Here is a 24737-nt window from a genome sequence, read left to right on the forward strand (position 1 = left end):
ATTCCTTCTCCAAAAGTGGTACTTTTAGAAAAACTCCAGTGCCCAATGTGCAAATTCTTTTTGTAAAAAAAAAAGTAGGGCTCTCCTATGAAAATATGATAAGTGCTGGCATGAGCTAAGTCACCTATGAACTCGTGCACAATATCATCAATGATGTTACAGTACAGATGACGCACTCAATGGTGCCATGTTACTTGATGGAAAACCATGTCCATCCAGCATTGGGAGGAAGTCCAGAGACCACTACATCTTAGAATTCAATTTCTATGGGTCTTTGGTTTTAAGAGTTATTGGTAACGTTACTTTAACTACTTTAGAATGAGTTGTGTCCTTAAATAGCTTCTCAGGCCAGGGCTCCCACGCTTCTGAGCACTGCAACTCACTGTAACGACAAGTGCTAGTATTGGCCCATTAAATGGTCCTCCAATTATCGATCACAGAAGAATGGATTACAGGTTTGGTTCTGCAGTGGGGGGTCGAGCCCCCAAAGCACAGGCTGGCCTTATATCTGTGGCGAGATATTCCCCTGCACTGGAGTTTAGGATTGGAAAAAAGGAAAATCAAATGCTAAGATGCAATTCACTCTTACATCGCTATCCTTTGCTTAAATGACATCACATTACCAATGAAGACCTTGACGTTTTTCCCATAGACAACACTTTGCATGCTCGTCCTGGTATACCAAGTTCCTACAGCAAGTGATGCCACAGACACTTACCCATCCTCTGTGCAATTGGGCGATCACTTTCCATCACTGTAAATCTACTTCCAATTTAAGACGGTACAACCTGAATGCAGTTCATGTGTGATGTCATCAGTAAAGACATACAATGACTGGTTTATGGTTTCATTGCACATTGACAAGGGAAGCTGCAAAGGGGAGAATTGACTGCACGCACCAGATCTCTTAATTACAGTGACCGATTTACCCCCACCCCCCCAAAAAATATATGTTCACATAAATGTAACTTCATCCCATCTTTAAATTTCCTTTGTAAGACGTGCAGTGATTGACACAGTGACAGCAGGATTCAAACTATGGCCTCAGGCAATACCATCATGTATCTGCCTGTAAGCCCGCCTTATTTGCCCCCACGAAGCAAGGGCTCAGTAGGGGGGATCAGGGCGCATAACTGGTGTATTACCAGCTGGGATGGACATGGCACTTCTAGCACCCTGCGGCGGGACAGGTGTTATTGTTTGACCCTCGATATATGTTGGACTAATGTGCAGCAGTAGTGATGACCCAACAGTATTTGGGGGGCCCTCCACAAAGAAGTACCAAGAATAACTCTGGGTTACTCCTGAAGAGAAACTATTAATTTAACAAAGAAGTAACTGGGAGTAACTCTGTCTTACTCCTGCCCTACTCCTTTCTTTGCAGGAGAAAGTTAAAGTTATTCCTAGTAACGTCTTTGTGTATGGAACAGTCTGTCTTAAGGAGTAAAACAGAGTTACTACCGGTCACGTCTTGTAAATCGTGCCCTGTGTATTTTCTCCAGAAGAGAAGACGACAAGAAAATACAGAAGTTAGCAAATATTGTTTGATGAATGGTTTAGAATTCGGGGTACTCGCAGCAGCAGCGTTATCCATTAGTACCCTGGGTTGGAGGTGGCGACTGACATGGTTTCAATAAAAAGAGTTGAATCGTCGGGTGAAGGCCTGGGTTCTGAGCAAGCTACTGCCTTCTCTGGCATCACCGCCTCCTCCCGCTCCCACCGGCCCCTTTAACTGAATCATCATCCTACTTCCCCCATTCCTTACATGACCATCAGGCCCAACATTTGAAATGTTCATGTATCCGTCATCTCTCCAGGGCAGCCATGGAAATGGTAAAGGTGCTCTTTAGCAAGCTCCCTGTGCCATTTCCTTGGCCGCATCTTAATATCAGTTCATGATTGGAAACATCATGCGGTCTCCATACAATTTATCTATATATATATATATTTTAAAAAGCCATCAGGACCCAAGCATTTGCCCCAATGGCTTTGATGGCAATAATGCCTTCAGTCTCAGCCTTATTGGTAGGATAATGGCCTGCCGACCTCATTAAGGCTCTTGCTCTGCTCAGGCCTGCTAACTTCGGCAGAGGAATGTTTCCACTGGTTCCATTCACCACTCAAGGAAGTTATGCCTAAGGATTGCTTGACAGCACCTTTTAAAAACATTTGAATTATTTCCTGAAAAATGAGTGGAAACTATGAAGACAAGACAAATTAAAAACAATTATTAGCACAATTATTCTATTATTGACTGCCCCCACAGCCAATCCAAATACAATTGATTAACTATCACTATTTATCTAATTATAACTGTGAGGAATATGACCATCTGCATGGTGGGCGTGTGCTCGCCTGGGCTTTTTTGACATTTTTAGTTAAATAGATTGATGGTAAACCAATCTCAGGAAAATGTGTGGGGCTAATCCAACCACATTTTCCTATGCTCACACCATGACAAAAGCTTAGACCCATGAACTCTGGCATGGACACAGCCTACAGGCGCAGTCTGCCCCTTTCATATTTAGCTGGAATATGGCAGCCAGGAGTACACAATTTCATGTCCAGGAAGGGGGAGGACCAACCTTCCGCCTGCCATGGTTAGTCTGATTAACTGACAAAGGCTCCATGGAACCGCTCTGCTCTTTTGTTAGGCGCTGCAGCTGTTGGCAGCGATTAACACACCAATAGTGGGTACTTCAAACAGGCCCACATGGGGCCTGGCTGCAGAGGTTAACAAAGGAGACAGGAAACCCAACAAACTTTCCTATGTAGCTGTGTCAACCTGAAGCCAGCTGACACCCTCATATCAATGACAGTGAACTGTCATGTCTGAGGCTGTTGTTTACAGTAGGCCACCCCGCTAGGGCCACCCCATTCATAAACAACAAGAATGTGGTTTGCAGGAGCCAGAGAATCTGGCCTCGCCGGAGCTTCAAGGGAGACCTGCTGCTTTAACAGGGACCACACAGGGTGATCCATTAACCAGAGAGACTCTTTGATCACAGCAGACAGGCAGATGGATGGGACTTGGTAGCACAAGGGAGTGAGCCCAGAGTTCTTTCTGTTGAGAGGAGTTTTCTGCCATCTTGGTTCTGGGACACCCCTGGTTCCTGTTCCACCCCTTTACCTTTTTCTGTTGCAAAGCACTCTTGTTATGACTTCACACATGTAGAAAATTGTTGCCAGGGACCCCAGGATTGGGTCATTAAGGTAGGCTTAGCCTACACCAATCACTGTGGCCCACTTGGCTTTAAAAGAGGCCCGAGCATATCATCTGAAGGTTTCACAAGAAGCAGCAAGAATAACTCATCATTGGACCCTGGCTGAAAGTGCTGACTGCCTTACAGCTTCCGCCAGTAAACGAAGGCCAGGAGATCCAAAGAGGGAAGCAAGATCCCTCCACATAACATCTCCCAGGGAACAGAGGAAGCTACAGAACTTGGAGGACTCGCCTGCATCTCCAGAACCGGTACCCAGCCAGCACACAATGTGCCCTGCTAATCTCTGCAGCAAGAGTCATGGATAAGAAGTGCCAGAAGGTCTCTGAACCTGCAATTAAGGACAAGGAAACTGCCTGCAACACACACTCAACAGCTATGGGCTACCCACCTTAAAGGATGACACAAGCCCATTGAAGAAGCTATGAGAAGTGCTTCAACTAGCATCTACTGATGTCCGCCTTGAAGGACATTTTTCGAGCCAGTCAAGTTCCTCAATCTACGACCGATGGCAACGCTGACCGTTGTCGAGCCACCGTTGCTTAAAGAAATCCGGGACATCGCAACCAGTGCTTCAGAACCACCGATCAGCACTGAGACAATGATTCTTGACCCCTAGCTGCCATGTAGGCCAGTCTGCAACCGTTCGTTCAGCTTCTCTCCCCGCAACATCTTGCTGCCTGATACCCACAGCTGACTCCATCTCGATCACTGTCACAGAAGCCTGCGAAGCACCCTGAAGCCAACTCGACCCTGTGAAGCACCAAGAACACCTACAGCACAAGGTACACTGCAGTTCTCTCTCCCTGGTCCTTCCTAGAAGGATCCTAGAGAAATTTTGAGACTCATTGCTCCCTTTGTGCTGAAGCCAAGTAACCTTAACAAACTGTTCTGGTTAGTAACCGTACTGACTACCCTCCTGTCAGTACCCGGAGCGCATCCCTTTTCCTTCTTTGAAACTGTCTGTCCTCTGCATTCCTTTACAGGGTGGGTTGTATTTTGTAGTGTTGTTAGACTGTCTGTTGTGATTCATAAAGTAGATACTTTTAATACAACCTTGACTGGACACTCCTTTCATCATTGGGTAATAACTGTATTTTTGTTGTGTTGCACCTAACCAACGATCCACAACCTTTCGGAGATAAGGCTTCCGTTCCATCCACGTTAACAAAGGACAAGGGGGTTGATCATTTTCTTGTTCCAATATGTTTGCATCTCTTCTGGTGTACTAGAGTAGTGGGGCTGAGTGATAGTTTAGAAACCGATATTCACCCCTGGACTACTGGTGCCCATGAAGTGATTTGTCACACTAACCATTGTGACTTCATCACCAGCCTGAAAAATCTTCAATACAAAGGCATAATCACAACAATGCAAAGTGGCTATTGTGAAGCCATTTCCCACAACTTGTTCGGGAATTGCAAAGAAGAGCAAAGGCAATATTTTTCCCAAGCAGAGAAAAATAAACAGCCTCAAAGGGAAAACATGGGAAATCCGAAACAAAAAATGTACAATTTAATTTCATTTAATCACAAAGTGATAATTTGTTGCATAGTTCTTTGAGCTTATTATTTCAGACAATTAACCTGCAATAATGGCCCCTTCCACAGTCCTTAGTTTTCACAGTGTCGATAATGATAGCTCTTGTCTCGGGAGGTTAGCTCATGGGCAACGTGCTCGCCTTGGAAGCAAGACAAAACGGAGCAACACAGGTTCGATCCCTGGGTCAGCAATTAGAGACCTCTGGGTATAAAGCGCATTATAAGTAACCAAGCATATCATGAAAGTCAAGTATCTGCACGGTCATGGCCTACCTAGTAGGCATAGCAAATATGAATTGTGTAATTTCCATAGCACATTTAAGATGGATGTGAATTCACTTAGAGTACAATGTTACATTCGTCAAGAACATATGAAATCGCAACATGGTGGAAATTGCTTATCCTCACCAATGGGAAGTTAGCTGCAACCCACCAAGTTTTAAAAAGCCAGGGCGGGCCTGCCTTACTGTTGCGATTGGAGTCTACAGTGACGAAATGAGCAAGAGGTTTGTCTTTGCTCTGAACCATTTTCGGACTTCTGTTTTGCTTCTTATCAGTTAAGCAGTTCGTTTACAAGAAGAGCATTCAAAATACCTGCATTCCTATTAAACATTTAATATGTTAAAAAATGATGTTGTAAAAAAACCTTTCACAGATCTGTCGTGGGGGCTCAGTGGCTTGCCGTTGATCGGTCTAGTGGGCTAGTTTATGGTAAGATCTTGATGCCATCGTCTGCTTCTGTATGTTTTTACTGAGCTGCATCCCCGAGGCCAGGAAAATTGCACAGAGGAAGTCCCTTAGAGTGCTCGAATTGCACAAATCGTGTATGTTTCATAGACTAACAGATAGAATTCTTGAAATCATCTTCTATTACATTCAGTCTCTTGCACCCCAAAGTCATGCGAGGTTCAGTGTGCAGAGAATCCAAGATTGCAGGAACCTCACGGAATATTAGTGCAATTGCAATCTGCGCAGATGGTTTGGTTCGAATGTTAAGTATAAATGATGTTGCAAAGAGTGAACCTGACCTCTGCAAATTAATCTAGAGCCAGCAAATGAACGAAGTGGTTTTCTTACAGTTTATGTAATTCTTAAGACATGAGTTTGAGAGATTTGTAAAATGCATACAGCCTCACTGGAAAGCAGAGCCCTACTTGGTAGCTCTGTTGGTGAGCTCTGAGTGGGCGTGTTGGGCCCCTGAGGTTTGATTGCGGACACCTGGAGGCTCTGATGACCATGTGGTGCCATGTCACCCGGACACCATTCTTTCTACACAGGTTTTTACTTTTATAAACAGCGCACTATATTGTGGTGTTTGTTGTACAGTGGACCTCTGTGGGAGCTAAGACCAAATCTCCCAGAATACATTGGACCCATTCCGAGTTTGGCGGTAACCCACTTGTGCTACCGGTGGCTTGCCGCTGAACTTGTAACAGCGTTCTGCTGCCTGATATCCCTGTGCCACCGGAACAAGTCCCGGTGGCCCAGGATATCAGGCGGCGGAAAGCTTAAGTACCCATTCCCGTGGAGGGAATGGGGACTCAGAAGCACCGCATCATTGCTAACTGTGCCGGTGCTTTTGTGAAAACCATGCCTGCCAGGTCCGACCTACCGGGAGCAACGGCCCCTGCAGTCTGGTGGTTCGGAATGGGTGCCATTACATTGCTACCAGCACCCTTATTTCCGGACCGCCAGGCTTATAAGGAGGCCATTCATGTCTTAAAAGAAAGACCTGGACTGGGACCTGCTATGCTCGGGGCATTCCAACAGATCACCCAACACAAGACGCTTAAACAGATCACCCAACACAAGACGCTTAAATTCCAATGTGGCTGACAAGATTTACCAACATTGGACATTGTGAAAGCTGACAATTATTTGCCTACCACATACATGGCTTGAAGACCTTATGGTTTGACGTTATGGGGAGAAACCGTAAATAACTCGAGGTTTAGTACGTGAGACGCATCCCCACTCTCTTCACAGCAGCACACAATCATTCACAGCACAGCGGCCGCTTGTTTCAGGCTACCGAGCTGATAGGAGCCCTGATGTCATTCTGCCGCCATGTTCAGGCGTCTGCTTAGTCTCCCTGGGCTATCCGAATGTTCACCTTATCTGCACCACAGACTGTACTTCATTTGAATGTACACAGTGCTGCTTTGATTCACTTCTAGAGATAATTGTGTCAGAATGTTTTGAAAAGGGCATTTTTTTTTGTAATGCATGGAGAGCTGGTGCATATCTACCACTGACATTCTGAAAGCCCCTTCCAAGTTCTTTAACACAGAAAAATGTAAAGGTGGAGCGGCCCTTGGAACAGTCGCCTCATGCCATGAAGATGGGCGAAAAAGGACGGCTGAATGATACAAATGTGAGATTTGGTTAAGGCGCAAAAATCTTCAGCATTGAAATTTGACAAGTTGGTGAAGCCTTTCAGATGGTCAGAAGTTTGGGCGAGTACAGGAATGTTTGCTGGCTTAATTTGTCAGCATCTGGGGTGAGTGTGCAGGGCGTCTCAAATCTCGCTCAAGTTTGGTATCTTTGTGCAAATCTGAATGCTTTAAACGTTGTAACTTTTTAGAGACATTTAGCAAATGTTGGGAGTTGTGCATTCGTTTTTATCAAACAAGCTCCTGAGAAATGTGTGTCGAGTGGATGGATGCCTGCGTGCTCTCTTGAAGGTCGGGCAAGTATTCGCTGTGGGCTTGAAGGGACATTACGCCCAATTGCTGAATGTTGGCAGGTTCCTCGTGTAACCGCTCAGCGAACAGAAGTGCTCGAAATGTAGGGTACAAGCAAACGGATGTGATTCGCCCATTCCTTGAAGTGTGGGCAGGGCTTTTCCTGTTAGCAGGTGAAACCGGAAGTACCAGCAACTAACATATCGGCTGGGCCTCAGCAGAACATGCAACCTCCTCTCCGATCTGTTCATCTTGCGAAATGCGATTAGCTTTCCATTGTGTGCAATAATGTAGCATACAACGGGTGGCCTCTGATCATTAAAGGCTGAGAAACCCTCTCTCCGATCGAGTTTGCACTCTAGGATTGGAATAAGATGGACATGTCGAATGCCATCACTGCGACCCCGAAAATGTACTGTTTTTTTTGGTCAATGTTTGCACTTTTTCTCGCAAATATAGATGGTAAGTGGGGTTGGGGTATTAATTAGGCATACATGGTGCGGGGAGGGAGCGACAGGGGCTCCTCCCCCCGTATTTATTTGCGAGAAAAAGTGCAAAAATGTGACATTTCTGGGGATCGTAGTAATCGCATAGATCCGTAGGATTCTGGCAGTGGCTTTGCTGGTTAGTTCCCTGGACCAGCCATTTTATGGGGTGCTCTATAAAAAGAAACATATCAGAGAAATCGGCATGAATCACTATTTGTAAAGCATCCACTCTTTTGCTCGTGCAGCATAATTGTCCTGTGTTCCAGTGACATCAGGGACAGTATTTGGGCAATGCATTACTATTCAATCACCCAGAGTGCCATCAGCATCGGGGCACTGCACTGGATTGCTCCCACAAGCAGCAAATGTTGCCCCATTGCAAGCAGGCGGCGGTCGGGGGAGGGGGAAATAAACTTTTCATAGGAAGGCACGGGTCCGTTGCACGGCCACGAATGATGCACAGCACCATCTCCGGACGACTAAAGCAGCGTGGCAATTGCAGCTCTAATTACGCAAATGTCCTTTATTGGGTCTTGCCAGCTTGTTGCGTGCAATGTTTGCAGGCTGCACAAAATTCAATGGCTTGTCTTTTCATTGGCCTTTCCGGTTAGCCAGCGCAATTATCTCAGCTGCATCCCATTTGATTGGCCCCAGTTGAGTGTTTCACTATCTTTGGAGATTTTGGGAGTTCTCCTCCTTCACTATATTGTGATATTGTCATCAGCAGATCTGACCAGTCAAAGTGGCTGTGGATATCTCACATAAATCGTCGGCTCCATTGGCACTGCCCTTGTTTTTCCATATTCCAATCTGAAGCCGATCAGTTTATCACTACTCTGACAGAGGTAGCCTACCAAAGTATTTATCTACTCTGATAGCCACGTCCTTAGCATCTTCCACTTATGCACTCATATTTTGTGGTGCACTAACACAGGCTTACTTAGATCGAAGGAAACCAAGTCAACTGGATCCGCTAGTCATTCCTGGGTTTGCTATTTAGTCTGGCAAACCTATCTTGATTCAGGATTATTAAATCACTTGATATCATGGGCCTCATTTTAAAAAACTGTGTACATTGCACAAAGACGACTAGCTACGTTTACATTTTCGTGCGATATAGTTCCAAAAGAGTCTTAAAGCATATAAAATCGCCCTGTAACATTTGTTGCAATTGATTCTGTAAAACGTGTAAATGACTCACACAGTTACTTACTTGTAGAAGTCATTTACAATGGATTATTTTTGAGCCATCCTACTTCTAGCAGGTGGTTAACCATAGACAGCTTCCATAGGAATCCATTCGTTTTACACCATCATGAAGATGTCATGTTATCGTAAGACCATGTGGTTATTGCCGGCGGAGCGGGAATGCCCGGTGGAAACGGTACGTCGGTTCTTTGCCCCATCTCCACCTGCAAAAACCAGAAGAAATCTCAGAGCATGAAGCAGGTTTGACCCTTTTATACCTGCTTGTACAATACCTTTTGCACTCCAGGCACCTGGAAAATGAGCCTGCTTGGCTTGTCCGTGTAAATAACACTTTCCGAAGACAACATGAGAACACACATGTGAATTGCAGTGTAGAAAGAAACATGCGGTGCCTGTAGTTGCTAGTTTCAAAAAGTGAAAGATAGATGTCCCTGAAAATTGCTCCCCCATAAGATTGCCATTAACATTGGATTAAATACCATAAGAGGGCTGATTTTGTAAGCCCTGAAGCAGTAAAATAAGTTTAAAAACGAGGCACAGGAAGTTTACGCCAGTCTTTACACTTATTTACCACCCAGGAACATTTTCTTCACAATTTACATGCAGAGTGGGAGGCAGGTGAAGATTCCAATGTATGATACAGTAGTGTTTTTGGTAAAAGGGCCTAGGGAGTTCCAGTAGTGGGAGACATGGTGGGAGCGGAGGCGAGAGGGTTTTCAGGATGGTCATGGGATAAAGAGGTTCAGATTAGTTCTTTAAGAGAGGGGGCAAGGAGGAGAGTTGTGGGAGATACATGCAGCAAGGCAAGTAATGGCAAGTCCATGAGTAGATTTGAAGATCTGTAATAGAAATATGTAGAGGAGGTGGTTATGTAGAGAAAAGCCAAACAGCGTGAAGGCGGCGAGGAGACGTGGGTGACAACCAGGGGAGATTTATAGTGTGTGAGTGAAGAAGTTGAGAATGTTGTCATGTGGGGAAAAGGAGTAGAAGTGTAGGCCCAGGAGGAGGTTCCAGAAATAGTCGCTATGACAGAGTATGAGAGTGGAAATGCGGGTTTTAATAGAGTGAACAGTGAGGTAGGTGGTAGCTCTTCCTCATATTTAGTGGGCCACTCTTTCTGAGGTGATGGCCTTCTGGGGTTTCATGTTGCAGTCGAACAGAACCAAGGATTTAAGGCTTATGGGAGGGGGCTAAGATGTCAGGGGAATGATCTAGGGAGAGAGGGCAGTTGGAGCGTTTTGGGCTTGGAGTTAGAGAACACTGAAGTGCCATCCAGTGTCGAATGGCAGAGGGACCGCCACTGAGGTTTGTGAAGAGATTTAAGATGAAGGTGCTTAAAGAAAAACGCATTTTCTTTTCATCTACAAAAAGGTTTTAGGACATGCCAAATGTGGGAATGAGTTTTCTGAGGAAGGAAGTGTAGAGGGTTAAGAGTAGTGGGCTGAGGGCACAGCCTAAAGGGCCCCACGCTAGTATAGGGTTGGAATCCAAGGTGTCCAAGTCCCAGGAGATAGAGAAGGAGTGGTAAGAGGTGAACCAGGTGAGTGCATTGCCCTGAATCTCAAGGTTAGAGTATGAACAAAAGTGGGTGGAGACACTGATCAGCACTGTTTCAGAAGAGTGACGGCTGTGGAATTCAAAATGGAGTGGGTCACAGCATTTGTTAGTTTCAAAGTATTTAGTGACCCTTTGGAAGATCCCACGCTTCAAGCCTTCAGAGTGAAAAGGGATTGGCCGATAGTCATCAAGACTGTTAATGTTAGAGAGGACGGTGGCCATCTTCCAGTGGGCTTGGAAAACATTGTTAAAGATGTCTACATGACAGGATGGTTTTCCAAAGGCTGTGACCCAACTCAGTGGGTGAGGTGAGGTAGGGGAGAAGGAGCCAATGCAAGGTTAGGTAGGCATGAGTGGGTATGGGTAGAAGACGCAGAGAATTGGTGGAAGGGAGAGAAGACTGTCAAGGTGTCATTGAAGTTTGAGACCTTGGATGTGAAGTAGAGGGCAATGTCGTTAGCTGATAGTGGGGAGGATATTGCTCTAGGCCCAGGAGCAGCATGGCTTGCAGGGTATAGGAGAGTGTACAGGGGTGTTATTGGAGCAAGGAAATGAGATTGATGAAGTAGTTGCATTTAGTTGTGTCCACAGTTGTGGAAAGTGCATGAAGAGCCATGATGCATACAAAGAGAAGAAAGGATTTGCCGCATTGTTGAAGGTGACGTTGCATAGCATTTTCCAGCTAGTGAATTTCTGACATATGCAGAGGTTTAATGCAAGGGGTAGTAAAGGAGCAGAGAATAGTGAATAAAAAAGGGATTAAGAGAGCCAGGTTGAAGTGTGGAAAGCGCTGCTGAAAGGGGCAGGTCAAAGCAGGTTGTGGAGGGAGGACCTGGCCATGGCCAAGTCAGCAGCTACATTTTGATTCAAACTTGCTCTTGGAGATAGAGGGGAAGGGAGGAAGCGGTAGGGAATGAGGAATAGAGATTGCATTGGATAAGGGAGTGATCCAATGGTGTGCCACAATTAGTGAGTAGAAGGATGAAGAAGAGGATAAATGTGGTGGCAGGAAAGAGGGGTGGTCGATTTGTGAAGTAGTGGTGCTGATACTAATACACAGTCACTAGCCACCAGATGTATAGCTCAGAGTCACCAGTGATCAAATGTTCAATTCAGGGCTGCTAGTTACTGAGCCATTAGTGGCCAAAGGTAAAATGAAAGTCCACTAGTGGCCACATTGTAGATACTATTTTACCTTAATAATAGTTGGCACCATAGGAGGCCGCCAAGTGATGGGTGATTGCAGCTATCTTGGGCAGCTGGCGAGGAGAGGGCAGGCATGCAGACAGTATTAACAGGTCACACCCTTTGCCAATTGTTTCTGGCTTGGATGCTCTTATTTCCACAGTCGGGAGAGGAGAGGGCTGGCCACGTAGTTGTGGGTCACACTTCCTCATTGAGCTTTAGTAGATCCACAACCTGCTTGGGAATTTGGCACTTAGGCAAGCGGTTGGTATGATAGATTCGGGCCCGCTTGATGGTCCAAGCCTGATCCCTGTTAGCCTGCCTGTAATCCACCATGGTAACTTTTAGGCAAGGGTCAATTTGATATGCTTTTCCTCGTTGGTCGTCTCTAGCTGATCATGTCGTTGGCCGTATGCCAATCCTGGCCACAATTTCTTGATGAGCAATGGCAAGTCTGCATACGGCAGGGTGATTGGGTACTAGTCCGAGCCGATGCGATGGGATACGTGGGCAGACAAATGGTCCCTGCATCAGCACTGGTGGCCGATGGAGGAACGATGAGGCAAGGAGCAATTCGTTATGCTTTTCCACTCCAATTGGATCGGGCCAATTACAAGGTTACAAGTAAAACAATAGGACTGGTGGATGCAAAAAGCGAAGACTTATAGTGACTGCGATTCCTCTATCATAAGATGTCTAACTCCTGTTGCTCCTCATAGCCACTAATAAACCGCATGGATTAAACTGTGCTTATTATGAGTTGTTATTAAAAAAAACACACAAAAACATTCACTGTAACCATGGGAACAGGAGCTAGATTTCAGAAGAATGCCACACACCATATAACTTTAAACGTGACTAGTTAACTGGTGGTTAGAGGCTTGTTAAACTCACGTGGGATCTGTGTAGTGTTAACATTTGAGACTCCCCTCTCTCCCCCATGGTCTAATGAATGACCACAAATAATTGGCAAAACATTGCACAATGCCTTTTTGCCACTGTTGCCATATAAAATGGAAGGCCTGCAAGGTTTGCACAAACACCTACATGTAATTTGTTATACAGCACATAAGGTGATTGCAAGCCAATCCTGCTGATTTGTGTTTTGTGAGCTTTCAAAAAATAACCATGGTTCACCTTTAAACTGCGGAACCTGTAGACACATAATATCTCTGCACTCGCATTCGTTTGCTGGAATTGGCATATCGATTTTATTTTTTATCAGCGGATTGCATAATGCCCTTAGCCTCCCATGGTAACCATTTAAAAATACTTTCGAGGACAATTCAATTCAATTCAAATGATCACAAGTTAGTTTGCATGATCTAAAATTCAGTCCTTCTAATTGTAAGGTTCAGTGCAGGAAAAGGAACTGCAGATTGATACCCATAACTATTTGGGAGCCATTGTTCATTGCTGCCAGGGCCTGTGCTGCCTCTTCACCATTAAGCTGAGTCTGTGGTTGCAGGCGGAGGCGCCGCCAGACTTTCCCCACATTCGGAGCATTATCGGGTGCTAGCAGCAAGAACTGCGCCGGACGATGAAGAAAGAAAACGTTTCCGACTCCAGCCTTGTGTGGCTGAAAACACTAAAAGAATTGAACCCATGTGCACAGCAGTTGCACTCATGCTGAAGGAATTGGAGTGAACATCATTGGTCAGCCTCATAATTGTGAGGTATTCCGAGCAGAAAGGCTGCCTTACATTCCCCCACTTTATCAGATGAAAAGAGTAGGGCCGGAGGGAGTGAGGGCTGCTCACAGGACTGATCGCTTCTCACAGTATGTGCTTCGTTATGCGCTTTGAGGACTGCTTTTCCAAAACGATGGCAGTCTTCCTCATCTACCTGAAAGTGAACACACATTTCATTGCCCCCCCCCCCCCTCATCCATCCCCCCACAGTCCTGGAATATGATGGCTCCCACTGTAGAGCAATGTGTGCCCAGGTTAGAATCCTAGAGGGTGCATTATATGACACCTATATAGAGGTCCATTAGCAACATCCCAGTTCCTTACATATGTATTACAAAAAAGTTGCACCTTAGTTTAATAAAGGTGTCGGCACACCTTTCGTAAGACACTACATTAATACATTCCTCACCTTTATAAAGCTGAAAATGGCACTGCCAAACATATCTTTGTTCTCCTTGGATATCTTGTGCACCTTAGTCTTGTTTAATCCATTTACAACCTGCATACATTCATAAAAATACATTAAAAATGAATGAATCCATTGTTAGTCATTATACATGGGACAGATTTGCCAAGATGTTTCTGAGCTGAATGCCCAGTCATAAAAGAGTTGGCATTGATGACTGTATTTTTTTGACCATGACGTTCTATTGCGAAAGTATTCGGGTTTTTTTTGTTGGGCAATTACATACCTGTCATTTAAGAACCAAGAACGAATCCAGTTTACAGTGCATTCTCTGCAAACAGAATTACTGAACCTCAGTCAAGAGGTTGCCTCCTAATACATGTAGTCTTAAGTGTTTAAAAGGTGGTTTGGCTTTAAATAAAGCATTGGTGGTGTGGGATATCTGATTCTGTCACTACGTGTGCATTCCTCTGAGGTAGTCAGGGAGGGAACACGTTTACATTGGGTATAGATTCCATTGATGGTGGTTAGGTACAAAAGCTAAATCTAGGGTGACCAGACATCCCCGGTTTTGCTGGGACTCTCCTGGAATTGGGCCCTCTGTCCATCCCCGGTGCCAAGAGTTATTTTTTTTTTGTACTTTTAAAAGCCTCGGCCCGCTTTTGGGGGAAGGAATAGTAACAACTTAATTGCAAACAATTATAAACTGAATAAAGATCGTCATTTAAGCTTTTCGCCTTTGCTCAAACCCCCGACCTTTCAGGTACCCACCGCATGTATGAAAAGATTGTGCCACAGAGACCATTTCGGAAACGGGTAAATAACAAGGCCTGTAATATCAATCAGATTAAAGTTCCTTTGTTAATAACATGTTTAAGTGTCAAACCCGCACAGTTTATATGCAGGAAAGTGCTGGAAAAACCGCGATCCGGCTAGGAGGTGGGGGCGAGGGGGTGGACGAGGGGAGACAAGTATTGGTCCTTCCTTGTTGGACATGCCTGTTTTATTTGTATTGAAAAACTGGTCACCGTAGCTAACGCTAAACAAGGTTGTTCATTACGTTAATGTACAACAAAAACGATTGTACAATGCGGTGACTACTGCTGTGTTATGTACACAGGAGTCGCGCGTTCAGGTCGTCCTCAAAGCTCAGTTCCTTCAGTGCAGTCCCACCTGTGACATAGCGGGGCTAACTAACCCCTGCTGTGGCCCCCACTAACCTGACATTATCACAATATTTTTTCATGTAAATAAATTGCACTGACAATTTTTTACATTGGAAGAAACAGATCACTTGTATTGGCGGCATCATAATCGGTGGTCCCAGCCTTGCTCAGGCCACAAGTGTACCTGACCTGAACACCTCTCCAGGTGGCCATTTGCCATTCCCGGGCTTCCACAACCAGTGAAACCTCACTTCGGGTTTAGCGTCCTTCTGGGTGATCCTGTCAATTTCGCTTTTAGTTCTTAGCGGTACGCTGGCCTCTGGTCGATATACTGCCAAGCCAGTATGACCCCATATCCTTGTATGGAGCAAACCCTGGGTCACTGCAATCAGTTGTCGAGAAGTCCCAACTGTCCTTAAGGGTGTCGGTGCCTGTCAAACCCCATACTAGCTTCTGCGGCCAGAGGGTAATTCTCACAGCAGCATCTGCAGTGTGACTCATCCCCAGCTAGGACCGCCCAGTAACTCTGCTATGCTTTGGGGGCCTAAAGCCCCCCTGCCCTTGCCATGTTATCTTTACCTGCCAACCTGTGAAAGTAGCGAGCAGTCTATAAATTCCACCTTTTCCTCAGTGAACAGTGCTGTCGTCATGTGAGTATTTTCAAGCCAACATGTGGGCTTACACCGGCAACCTTTTCACTGGTAAAACCATGCTCTAGCCATTCGGCTGGGGGTCTCCAGAGCGGGGACACGTTCCCCGTTAGTGTCTTCACTCTGCTGCTGTGTGCAAGAACTTGCTCAGCATTCTCTTCTCCCATCACTTCCTTAACAAAGAAATATTTACGCAAGATCCTTACCTCTTCTTTCCTAGTGGCCAGTCCTCTGGAGGCCTTTGAGCATTTTCCAGCCTATGTGTGAACATGAATCTGCAACAGTGCCCCACACCCCTTTCTCATAACGTGCACGGGCTGCATTCTCAATGACCCATAGTCTTTAACAATGGTGCCCCTCTTTTTTCCAGCCTAATGCTTGGGCCCAATTACAGCTCACTGAGCTATTTTTGTATAAATACCTACCTGTGTTAATCGAATTGTAAAATCTTAAGGCAACATCGACACACTACCAATGAGCTCATTTTAGTTCACGTTGCAGCCTCACTCGTTTACCTGACACTACTCACCCCGCTGCAAACATTTGCTGCGTGCCCCTTGGCTTGCCATGTTTGCTCCACCTAAACACCAGAACAGTAACCAACTGGATGACCTTAGACTGTGGGGGACTCCCCCCTTCTCTTCAACCCAAATTCCAACTTACCAATGGAAATCCAAGATTGGCCTTCCTCTTCTACGCCTGAGCAGCTACTTGTTACAAACCTTGTAGGTTTGATACCTTTGTGATGTCCTCCGTCTGTAGCACCACAGGTGCCTGGACCTAACTCCTGGCACGAGCGAACACTCCCTGAGCTCCCAGGCCATCTGGTCCACGCTACCAGCAGCCACCATTCTGTTTTGCCTACCCTTGGTTGACCCTTCTGAAATTGTCCAACTAAAAGAACATCAGCCTCGATGTTGGCAATACTTTGAAAATCTCTTTTTCATTCTGCCCATGTAATATAAATAATAATATCCTACATCATCAAACATCATCAAACAATTTACTTGTCGTTTCCTATCTGACGAGCAATCTGCATAATCGAACTTGGGAATGGCCCCTGTAATGAGCTCCCTTTTAGCCAGAAGATTGCATCGAACCTCCGGCTCCGGTGTCTGCCCTCAATTAAAACATCTTTTGTACTAGAGTGATATATAAGTTGCTACTCTTCCTCCTGGATAGGAAAGAAGGGAGAATGAGTTGGCCATAGATGTTTTATAGAGTAATGTTCGAAATTGAGGGGGTGAGAGCTAATGATCTCCTGCTTGTTGCCTAGAACAGCCCTGTTAGCAAATCTGTGTGGCACAAAATCCTGTATTATGGAAAATGGCTTCATATAAGCATGAGATGCCCTTTTACAACCCATTCCATTCTGTGTTGGAGCACAGCACTCTACACTAGCTCCTAACAAGCGTGCAGCCGATCCTGCACTTCCTCAATTCATTCAGTAGCACTCATAACTATAGTCAGATGCTCCAGGGAGTGAAGAAAAAACATTCCTGTGTATGCTACTCCCCACAAATAAATCTGTTTTACGAAATACCCATGCCATCCTTCTGCAGAACTAGCATCTGTCCAGCTCAAGCAGTGTCCTGCTTATCAATGTAACATAAGGATACCCTTGCCTGGAGAAGCGCACCCAATTCAGGAGCCTTTCTTGTGTCAGTTACTGCGTTACTCCGTTCACAGACTATATTCTCCCTGCTGAAAAAAAGGCTGGGTGATGACTGTAGCCTGTGGGGCACAACACCTTCATTTACCCCTCAAATTCCACCTTACCAATGTATTCCACAATCACTTGTCCTTCGCCTTGGCCGCCACTCGTTATGAACCTCATATCTTAGTTAACTTCTGTGATGACTTGTATCCTGTGACATGGCAACAAGAAACTAGTGACACCATTAGAGCCATTTTCCCAGACCTGAGAAAAACGTCTTCATTTACCACTGTCGTCTAGTCACGTGTCTGCCACTCAAACCTGGGGATCTCGTGGCCCCATCTGGTCCTCGCCGTCGCACATCAGGTGTCCTGCAACTATGCAAATAAATTAATAACGATAAAACAACCTGAACCCTTTTGCAACCCCTTACCAAGTCTGATTATTCCCTTGCCCTTGCAATGCAAATACCACATCGATCGCAAACAAATTACAGTTTTGAAATGATCCTCCAGGCAGGTGAGTGATTGATGACTGCTTTATAGTAGAACATGTGTACACCCCACCAGCTTCTCTTCAACTTTCCTCTCAACTGACACACAGTCCTGCATCCTTCCTCCTACATTCTAGATTCCATGTTTTATGCATAACATTCCACATATAGAAGAATGCTACACATCTCCTTTTTTCACAATACTGAACACTATTTACAAAACATAACTATTTACAATCCGCATTCCACATAACGTTATTAAATACAAATTACTAAAACTGTATGAGAAAACATTTTGAGCACTTCTAACTATTTTGGAAGTACACTTGGATACTACATCTAAGACATATATGAAGACATTTATATAAATGCAACTGACGCCACCACAGGCGATTTTATTCAACATAGTCTCTCAGATACAAAGGTTTTCCACACCCACTAGTTAGGCGAGCTCTCTTGGCAACACTACAATCCTGCCCCAACACTGTTTTCTCTTTGTGAACGTTCTGGTTAGTCATCTCTCTCCTAACCTGCAATTCCACAGAACTTCCAACACTCTTGCACACTCTGTTGACATTCCATACTCACCCATCCGCCACCTTCAGAGCACCATGTAATCTTTTAAGAACTTCAACTGGTTTTGACCAAGTCAAACCTCCTTCCATTTTCCTGTTTGGAAATTTTATTCGCACCCAGTCCCCTACCTTGACCGCATATTTTGTTGTGGCCTTCCTAACATCAAAAATAACTTCATTACACATCTGCTTTCTGCTAATGTTCTCCTTGGCAGCATCCATGTCAATGTCCTTCAAGCTTGCTCTGCCCAACCACGCTGGGCAAACCCGGGTATTGGGGGTTCTGCCCCTTAACATTTCAAAAGGGGACACTCCGGTGGTAGCATGAGGGGTCAGACCTGTAAGCCACCACTGTCGTCCACAGCTTTTCTCCAATCACCTCCCTCTAAAATGGCAGATTTGATGCTGTACCTAATCACTCTGTTAAACCTCTCAACCATATCATTTGCTTCTGGGTGATATATAGAGCTGGTTTTATGTTCTATGCCATTCATTCTCAGAAATCCTTCCATTTCATCAGAAACAAATTGAACACCATTATCTGTTAATATAGTAGAAGGGTAACCTTCCCTTCTAAAGATTTCATCCCGACATCTAATTATTTCTTTGACACACACACTCTGCTCACAAGAAATTTGTACTCAGTCGGAAAGCATATCCCCGAACACAATACAATAATTGCATGTTCCCTGTGTCCTTACTGGTCCCACAATATCAAGACCTAATCTTTCCCAGGGCACAGATGGAAAGGACATAAAAGTCATGGGTTCCACTCTCGTGACACAACCTTTTGCAGTGTTCTTGCACATCGCACAATCCCTGATGGCCCTCTCAATTTGCAAATCCATACCTGGCCACCAATAGTCCTGCCTTATTAACTGCTTTGTTTTAGTCATTCCATGATGACCTTCATGTGGCATTTCCACAATTCTTCCGCGTACTCCAACTGGGGAAACAGTGTGTCTCCTCTCAAAACAATCTGAACTTTTATGAGGAGTTAATGAAAGATATGTTTCAGGAATGATCTCTATCCTAATCTCACTAATCTTTACTCCAAATTCAAGCCTTTCCTTGACATCAACTAACACTGCCTATGCTAACATTGCTTTGCGCCATTCACTCTTCGTCACTGCCTCTTGGATGACATTCAGAACTTGATCTTCTCTATCTTCCCCGTCCTCTTCATAATCAATCACATTTGTCAACCTCGAGAGACAATCTGCCGCTTCATTTTAAATGCTTAGTAGATACTCTATCTCCCAATTGTAATCTGCAACCCACTTCTAAATCCTAGACAATACTAAATCCAACTCCTTTGTGGCGAGAATCTCGTTCAAGGGGTTGCGGTCTGATTGTACCGTGAATCTCACACCCCACAGAAAAGGACTACATTTTTCAATAGCCCATTTAATTGCTAATAACTCCTTTTCAATTGTAGAGTAGTTTCTTTTCTGCATTCCTCAAAACGCAACTGTACATTCTCCTCCGTCACTCTTTGAGAGAGTACAGCACATAGACCATGGTTACTTGCATAAGTCGTTATCACACTTTTCCTGCTGAGATCAAAACTGCTCAATGTGGAAGCTTCAAGTAGGGCCAATTTAATCTCTTGAATCTATGTTTCACATTGTACACATCAATTAAATCTCACACCCTTTTTAACCAAATTCTTCATGTGAACAGATTTTCTTGCCAGACCTGGTACACATTTCGAATAATATTCAGCCATGCCAAGGAATTACACTATCTTTTATTTGTCTGCGGTACTGGGGAAATACACAATATTGTTAAATAAGCCAGGTTTGAGTCTAATAACTTGTTCAGAGATCATTGGTCCCAAATATTGGATAGCAGTCATACTATATTTACATTTACCCTACTTAAGGGTAATCTTGCACTCATGAAAATATCTAGAACCTTTTTTTATTTTTAAATCTCAGATCATGTTCTTCACCGCTCTCTCCATACACAAAGATGTCAGCCTGAACGCACAGGACCCCTTTTATGCCATGAAAATGTTGATACATAATGCGCTGAAATACAGCAGAAGCAGAAACTAGCCCAAAGGGCATGGTCTGCATTGAAACAGACCCTCTGGAGTAATAAACCCTGTCATATTTCTAGAAGACTGGTACAGAACAATTTGGCGGCTAAAGTCTAAAGTACTCATGACTTTTGCACTCTTGATGGATCCTAGAATCTTAGTTATATTGAGTAAGGGATGCCTATCCAGTATTACACATTGATACACAGATCTCAAATCAATGCAAAGCCTTAGCTTACCATTGGGCTTATGCATCACCACTAAAGGAGAAACCCATTTTATTGTACAGTGCAATCCTGCAATGATTATTGGATATAAAACCGTTGTGAGAATTGATGGAGCAGATTAGACAGTTTGCTGCTTTATTTTTAGTGTCTTAAAGCGAGAAAATAAACACACATGTAATATATTGCACATCCTCTGCTCTTCCGAAGCGGACGTCCTTTTGTTATTGTGTCTATTGGTTCCCTTGGTAACCAAGATGGCGCAGCGTATTTGCACGCCACTGGGTGCTTTCCTCAGCAGTGCGTGAATTTCTAGTTGGCCGGCTGATAATGTCATGCGCATGTGCGCGTGTTAGCCGGTGCTGGCCCCTGCATCTCTGATGCACATGCTTGTTATAATGGGCCTTCGGAAGGGTTGGGGAACCTGGGACCCTCTATAAGCAATTCCCAAATGCAATACGTATGAGTGGTTTATAAGTGACATCCTCGAAAACATGAGTGGGGCTCACGTTCTCGCAGATGTCACTCTGAACCCAAAGATTAAATCAAGCCTGGGGAGGCATGATCCTTCCACCTCCCTCAGGAGAGTGGAGGCGTCTGGACACAGGGTATCAGACGGACGGACCACTATGCCGGCAGTCCTTCTAGTGTCCCCTGTGTGGGCTGGGACAATCATTAAGCATAGTGTCCTCTCTGTCTGAGTCACAGCATCATGCCGTATTAATTCAGAAACTGTCCGCTGTACCGAAGAAAGTATATTTTATGGGCGGCAGCAGCGAAAAAACAACCACACTCTGGACAAAATGGTACTTGAAGCAGTGGTTGATTTAATCACTGGGTTCAGAGTGACCTCCGCGGGAACGTGAGCTCCACTCATGTTTTCGAGGATATCCCTTATAAACCAGTAGGAACAAATCCTGTTGCTTGTACCAACCCTTTCACAATTCTTAAAATTGTATAGTACTGGACCGACTAGACATGGCTGGGGAACACGCATACAACATGCAATGACAGAGAGCGTAAGAACTTTTCTTATGACCTGAAGGGCATGTGAACAAACTAGATGAGCAGAATTTGAAAAGTCGTGGCACTTCATGCCGGACTCATCCCTGTTCTAAGCACGGTGATATTGTCTGGGATTATTACTCAATTTAGTGGTTAGTTTATTGACCTGGGAAGGGTGGAGGTTGGAATCGGCCCTGTCAGGATTCGAACGTGTGCACTGCAGAGTGACCCCGTATTGGACGCGAGTGAATACTTGCCCTGTGTGAGCGATCCACTCTCGAATGGGTAGAAATAATGAATCCGCAGTTTTATACATTTCCCCCAAAAGACGATGACTTGCTTTGATTAAAAAGAAGGCCAAATTAGGCCATGTGTCATTTTATTATAATAACACATTTGGGACCATTTTGTCCTCGGCAAGTATTCTAAATAATTCATGGGTGACACAGCAAGTACCGCACTCTCCAAATAAGCTCTCTTTCAAAATTAATTTTGACGTTTCCTAAAGGAAAAAAATGCTATGGAAACGTTTTTTTTCCTGATGTTTTAAAAAGTAAGCGTGCACTAGGGGGAAGTAACTGAAAAAGCTTAAAATAGTCTGGAGCTACTTTGGCATGTTCAGATTTATAACCTATGTCTTTACTCCTGAGCATTGAACGCAGATGCCATATCCCATGTCCACGCTGGTTCTGTGTGCATGGCATATGGCCGCGTTCTCACCCGGACGGGGGGTGGGCTGAGGGGGAGTGCGGGGGGAGGATGGAGCCGTAACTCTAAAAGATGAAGCCACAAGTGTGCTGTAAGTCTCTGCCCTTATGAGAACATGTTAGGAAGGCGGCACGTGAGCGGGGCCTCTGCTATCTGCCATGTTTATACAACTGTGCAGTGCTTCCCAGTGCTCTCTGCTGATGTCACAGCTCTGTGTCTCTTTCTCGCACACTCTTTGGCCTGCCTTGTTCCATTCCAGTTGCTGGCCGCTGCTATGATTAGGCTGACAACCGACTAGAAAACCTGCCACTAGGTTGCCTGGCTCACCAATCTGGCTTCCTCGTGATTCGTGATAGCTATTCCCGAGATGGAGGTAGAAAGGCTCGCTAACGTCCATGCCTTTCATATGCATGCAGTCTATAAAAGGGAACGTTCACCATATTTCTACACGTTCTTGGCAATCTACGTGAATGCCATAGCCTTTGTGTCTCACCAAATGCCATAGCATTTCTATTTATGTGTGTAAAGCACGCGCACAGCACGATGTGGCTTCTTGGGGCAAAATGTGAGTGGCCTTACATGTGATGCTGTGCAAAACCTAAGTTTAGCTTCTCCTTAATTAGTGTTGGCAGTGAATGTTGATGTTTTTTAACGACAATCCTCCGCAAGACCTGCAGCCTTGCCCTGCGTGTGCTATGCGTTTATATACAACTTGTGGGTAGTGCAGCAATGCCCCAGGTGCGCTTGTCTCTGCCTTCAGGTATTTGCTGCCTGTGACGCAATTAGTCTGCTTGTACTACTGCGGCCTGTGGCCCACTGCCATCACTAACCGCAAAGGAAGGCGTGGACTGGGCCATATGCTTTGGGTAGTGCACAGACTGCGGCAACATACACTACCTTTGCATGCACTTCCTGAGGTGATGACCAAGCATACTTGCCCTTATCTCTCGTAATTGTGGGGTTTTGATCACTTTTCTCTTCCCTGTGCTGCACTGTTTGGATTTTTTAGCTCTTTCCTCATCATTTTCAAAGAGCTGCCCCAGAACAGTTCTACTGTTGCTGAACAGTGGCACGCTTCCAGATGATTTGTATGTGACCACAGATGGCTCCTTTCTTGTCATGAAGCCCCTATATTGACAATAATTTGAATGGGTGCGCAGTTATTCAGGTTACCCGGGTCATGGCCCTTACTTAACGATAGAAACCCATCTTTCGAGCAGCCAGTTGGCTAGCTTCAGATGTCTTCTCCAAACCCTCCTGCACCTTCAACCTTCTGCTCCTACCTTCCACCACCTTCCTTTCCGAGGCAAGCAATTGCACCTACCCGTCTCTACACCCGCTCCTGGATGAGGAATTCCTCTTGGGGCCCTGTCAGCCATTTCCATAATGGTCATTTCGTAAACAGGTCTCGTTGTCCCCTGAGCCAACTTGGGAGAGGGGATTTCTCAAGACGGGTTCTTGATGCATAGTACCAGTAGCACAATTCTAGGTAAACCCCTTATGATGTCCAGATGGTGTTCACAAAGTGCTAAAACCCTACCGATTTCTGTTCTTTGGAGAAACATTTCTAAAATGGTGCTTTAATATGCAATGAAAATGACTGCTAAACTATTCCCCTATTATCACTCTTAAAAATTATAGGAAAGAACTAAAAGAGGCGTTAAGACCAGGGAAGAAGAATTTGAAACGATAGAAGCAAAACATATGCAAGAGGGAAGTGTAGAGAAAAGAGTATCGTCATGAACACCGAACCCAAATTGTTATAATTTGTAATACACATAATGTGTAACGGATCTTAAAGCAGGACCCTTGTGGGCGGTGCACTTGCATTTTAATTGAGTGTTCTTTTTTCCCCCGTTCTGTTTGTTCAATTACTTATTAGCTTTAAGGCACTTTTAAAGTCTTCCTGCGGACCTATCCTTTTAAAGTAGGGGACCCAATGTTTCCTTAATAAACCATGTTTAATGAACAAGCACATTCATTGCTTAAAAAAATCAATGCAGAAACAAGAATGGATACAGTGCAATAATTGATTTCTTTTCGGTGCAGTACGGTTTGTGTAATGGTTCTTTGTCAACCCTTCCCTTTTCATTAAGGAACATCTGTCATGGCCTCGTCTAAACAATCGTGAGCCCCCTTGCCCATCTGAAAGTTTTAATGCACTCGTTGGGCCTGATTCAAAGAGCGTTTTCGTATTGGATTGCACCATTATAAAACGCTTTTGTGAATCAGG

The 24737-nt window shown here is 44.8% G+C and overlaps 1 protein-coding gene across 8 annotated transcripts in view; it reads left to right on the forward strand.

Annotated features, from left to right (window-relative positions):
- The window catches only part of NFIB (nuclear factor I B), an 870278-nt gene that overhangs the window by 836078 nt on the left and 9463 nt on the right, over positions 1–24737 (forward strand). The window lies entirely within an intron of this gene.

Source organism: Ambystoma mexicanum, chromosome 6p, assembly GCF_040938575.1.
Source record: "Ambystoma mexicanum isolate Mex_15411 chromosome 6p, UKY_AmexF1_1, whole genome shotgun sequence".
NCBI lineage: Eukaryota > Metazoa > Chordata > Amphibia > Caudata > Ambystomatidae > Ambystoma > Ambystoma mexicanum.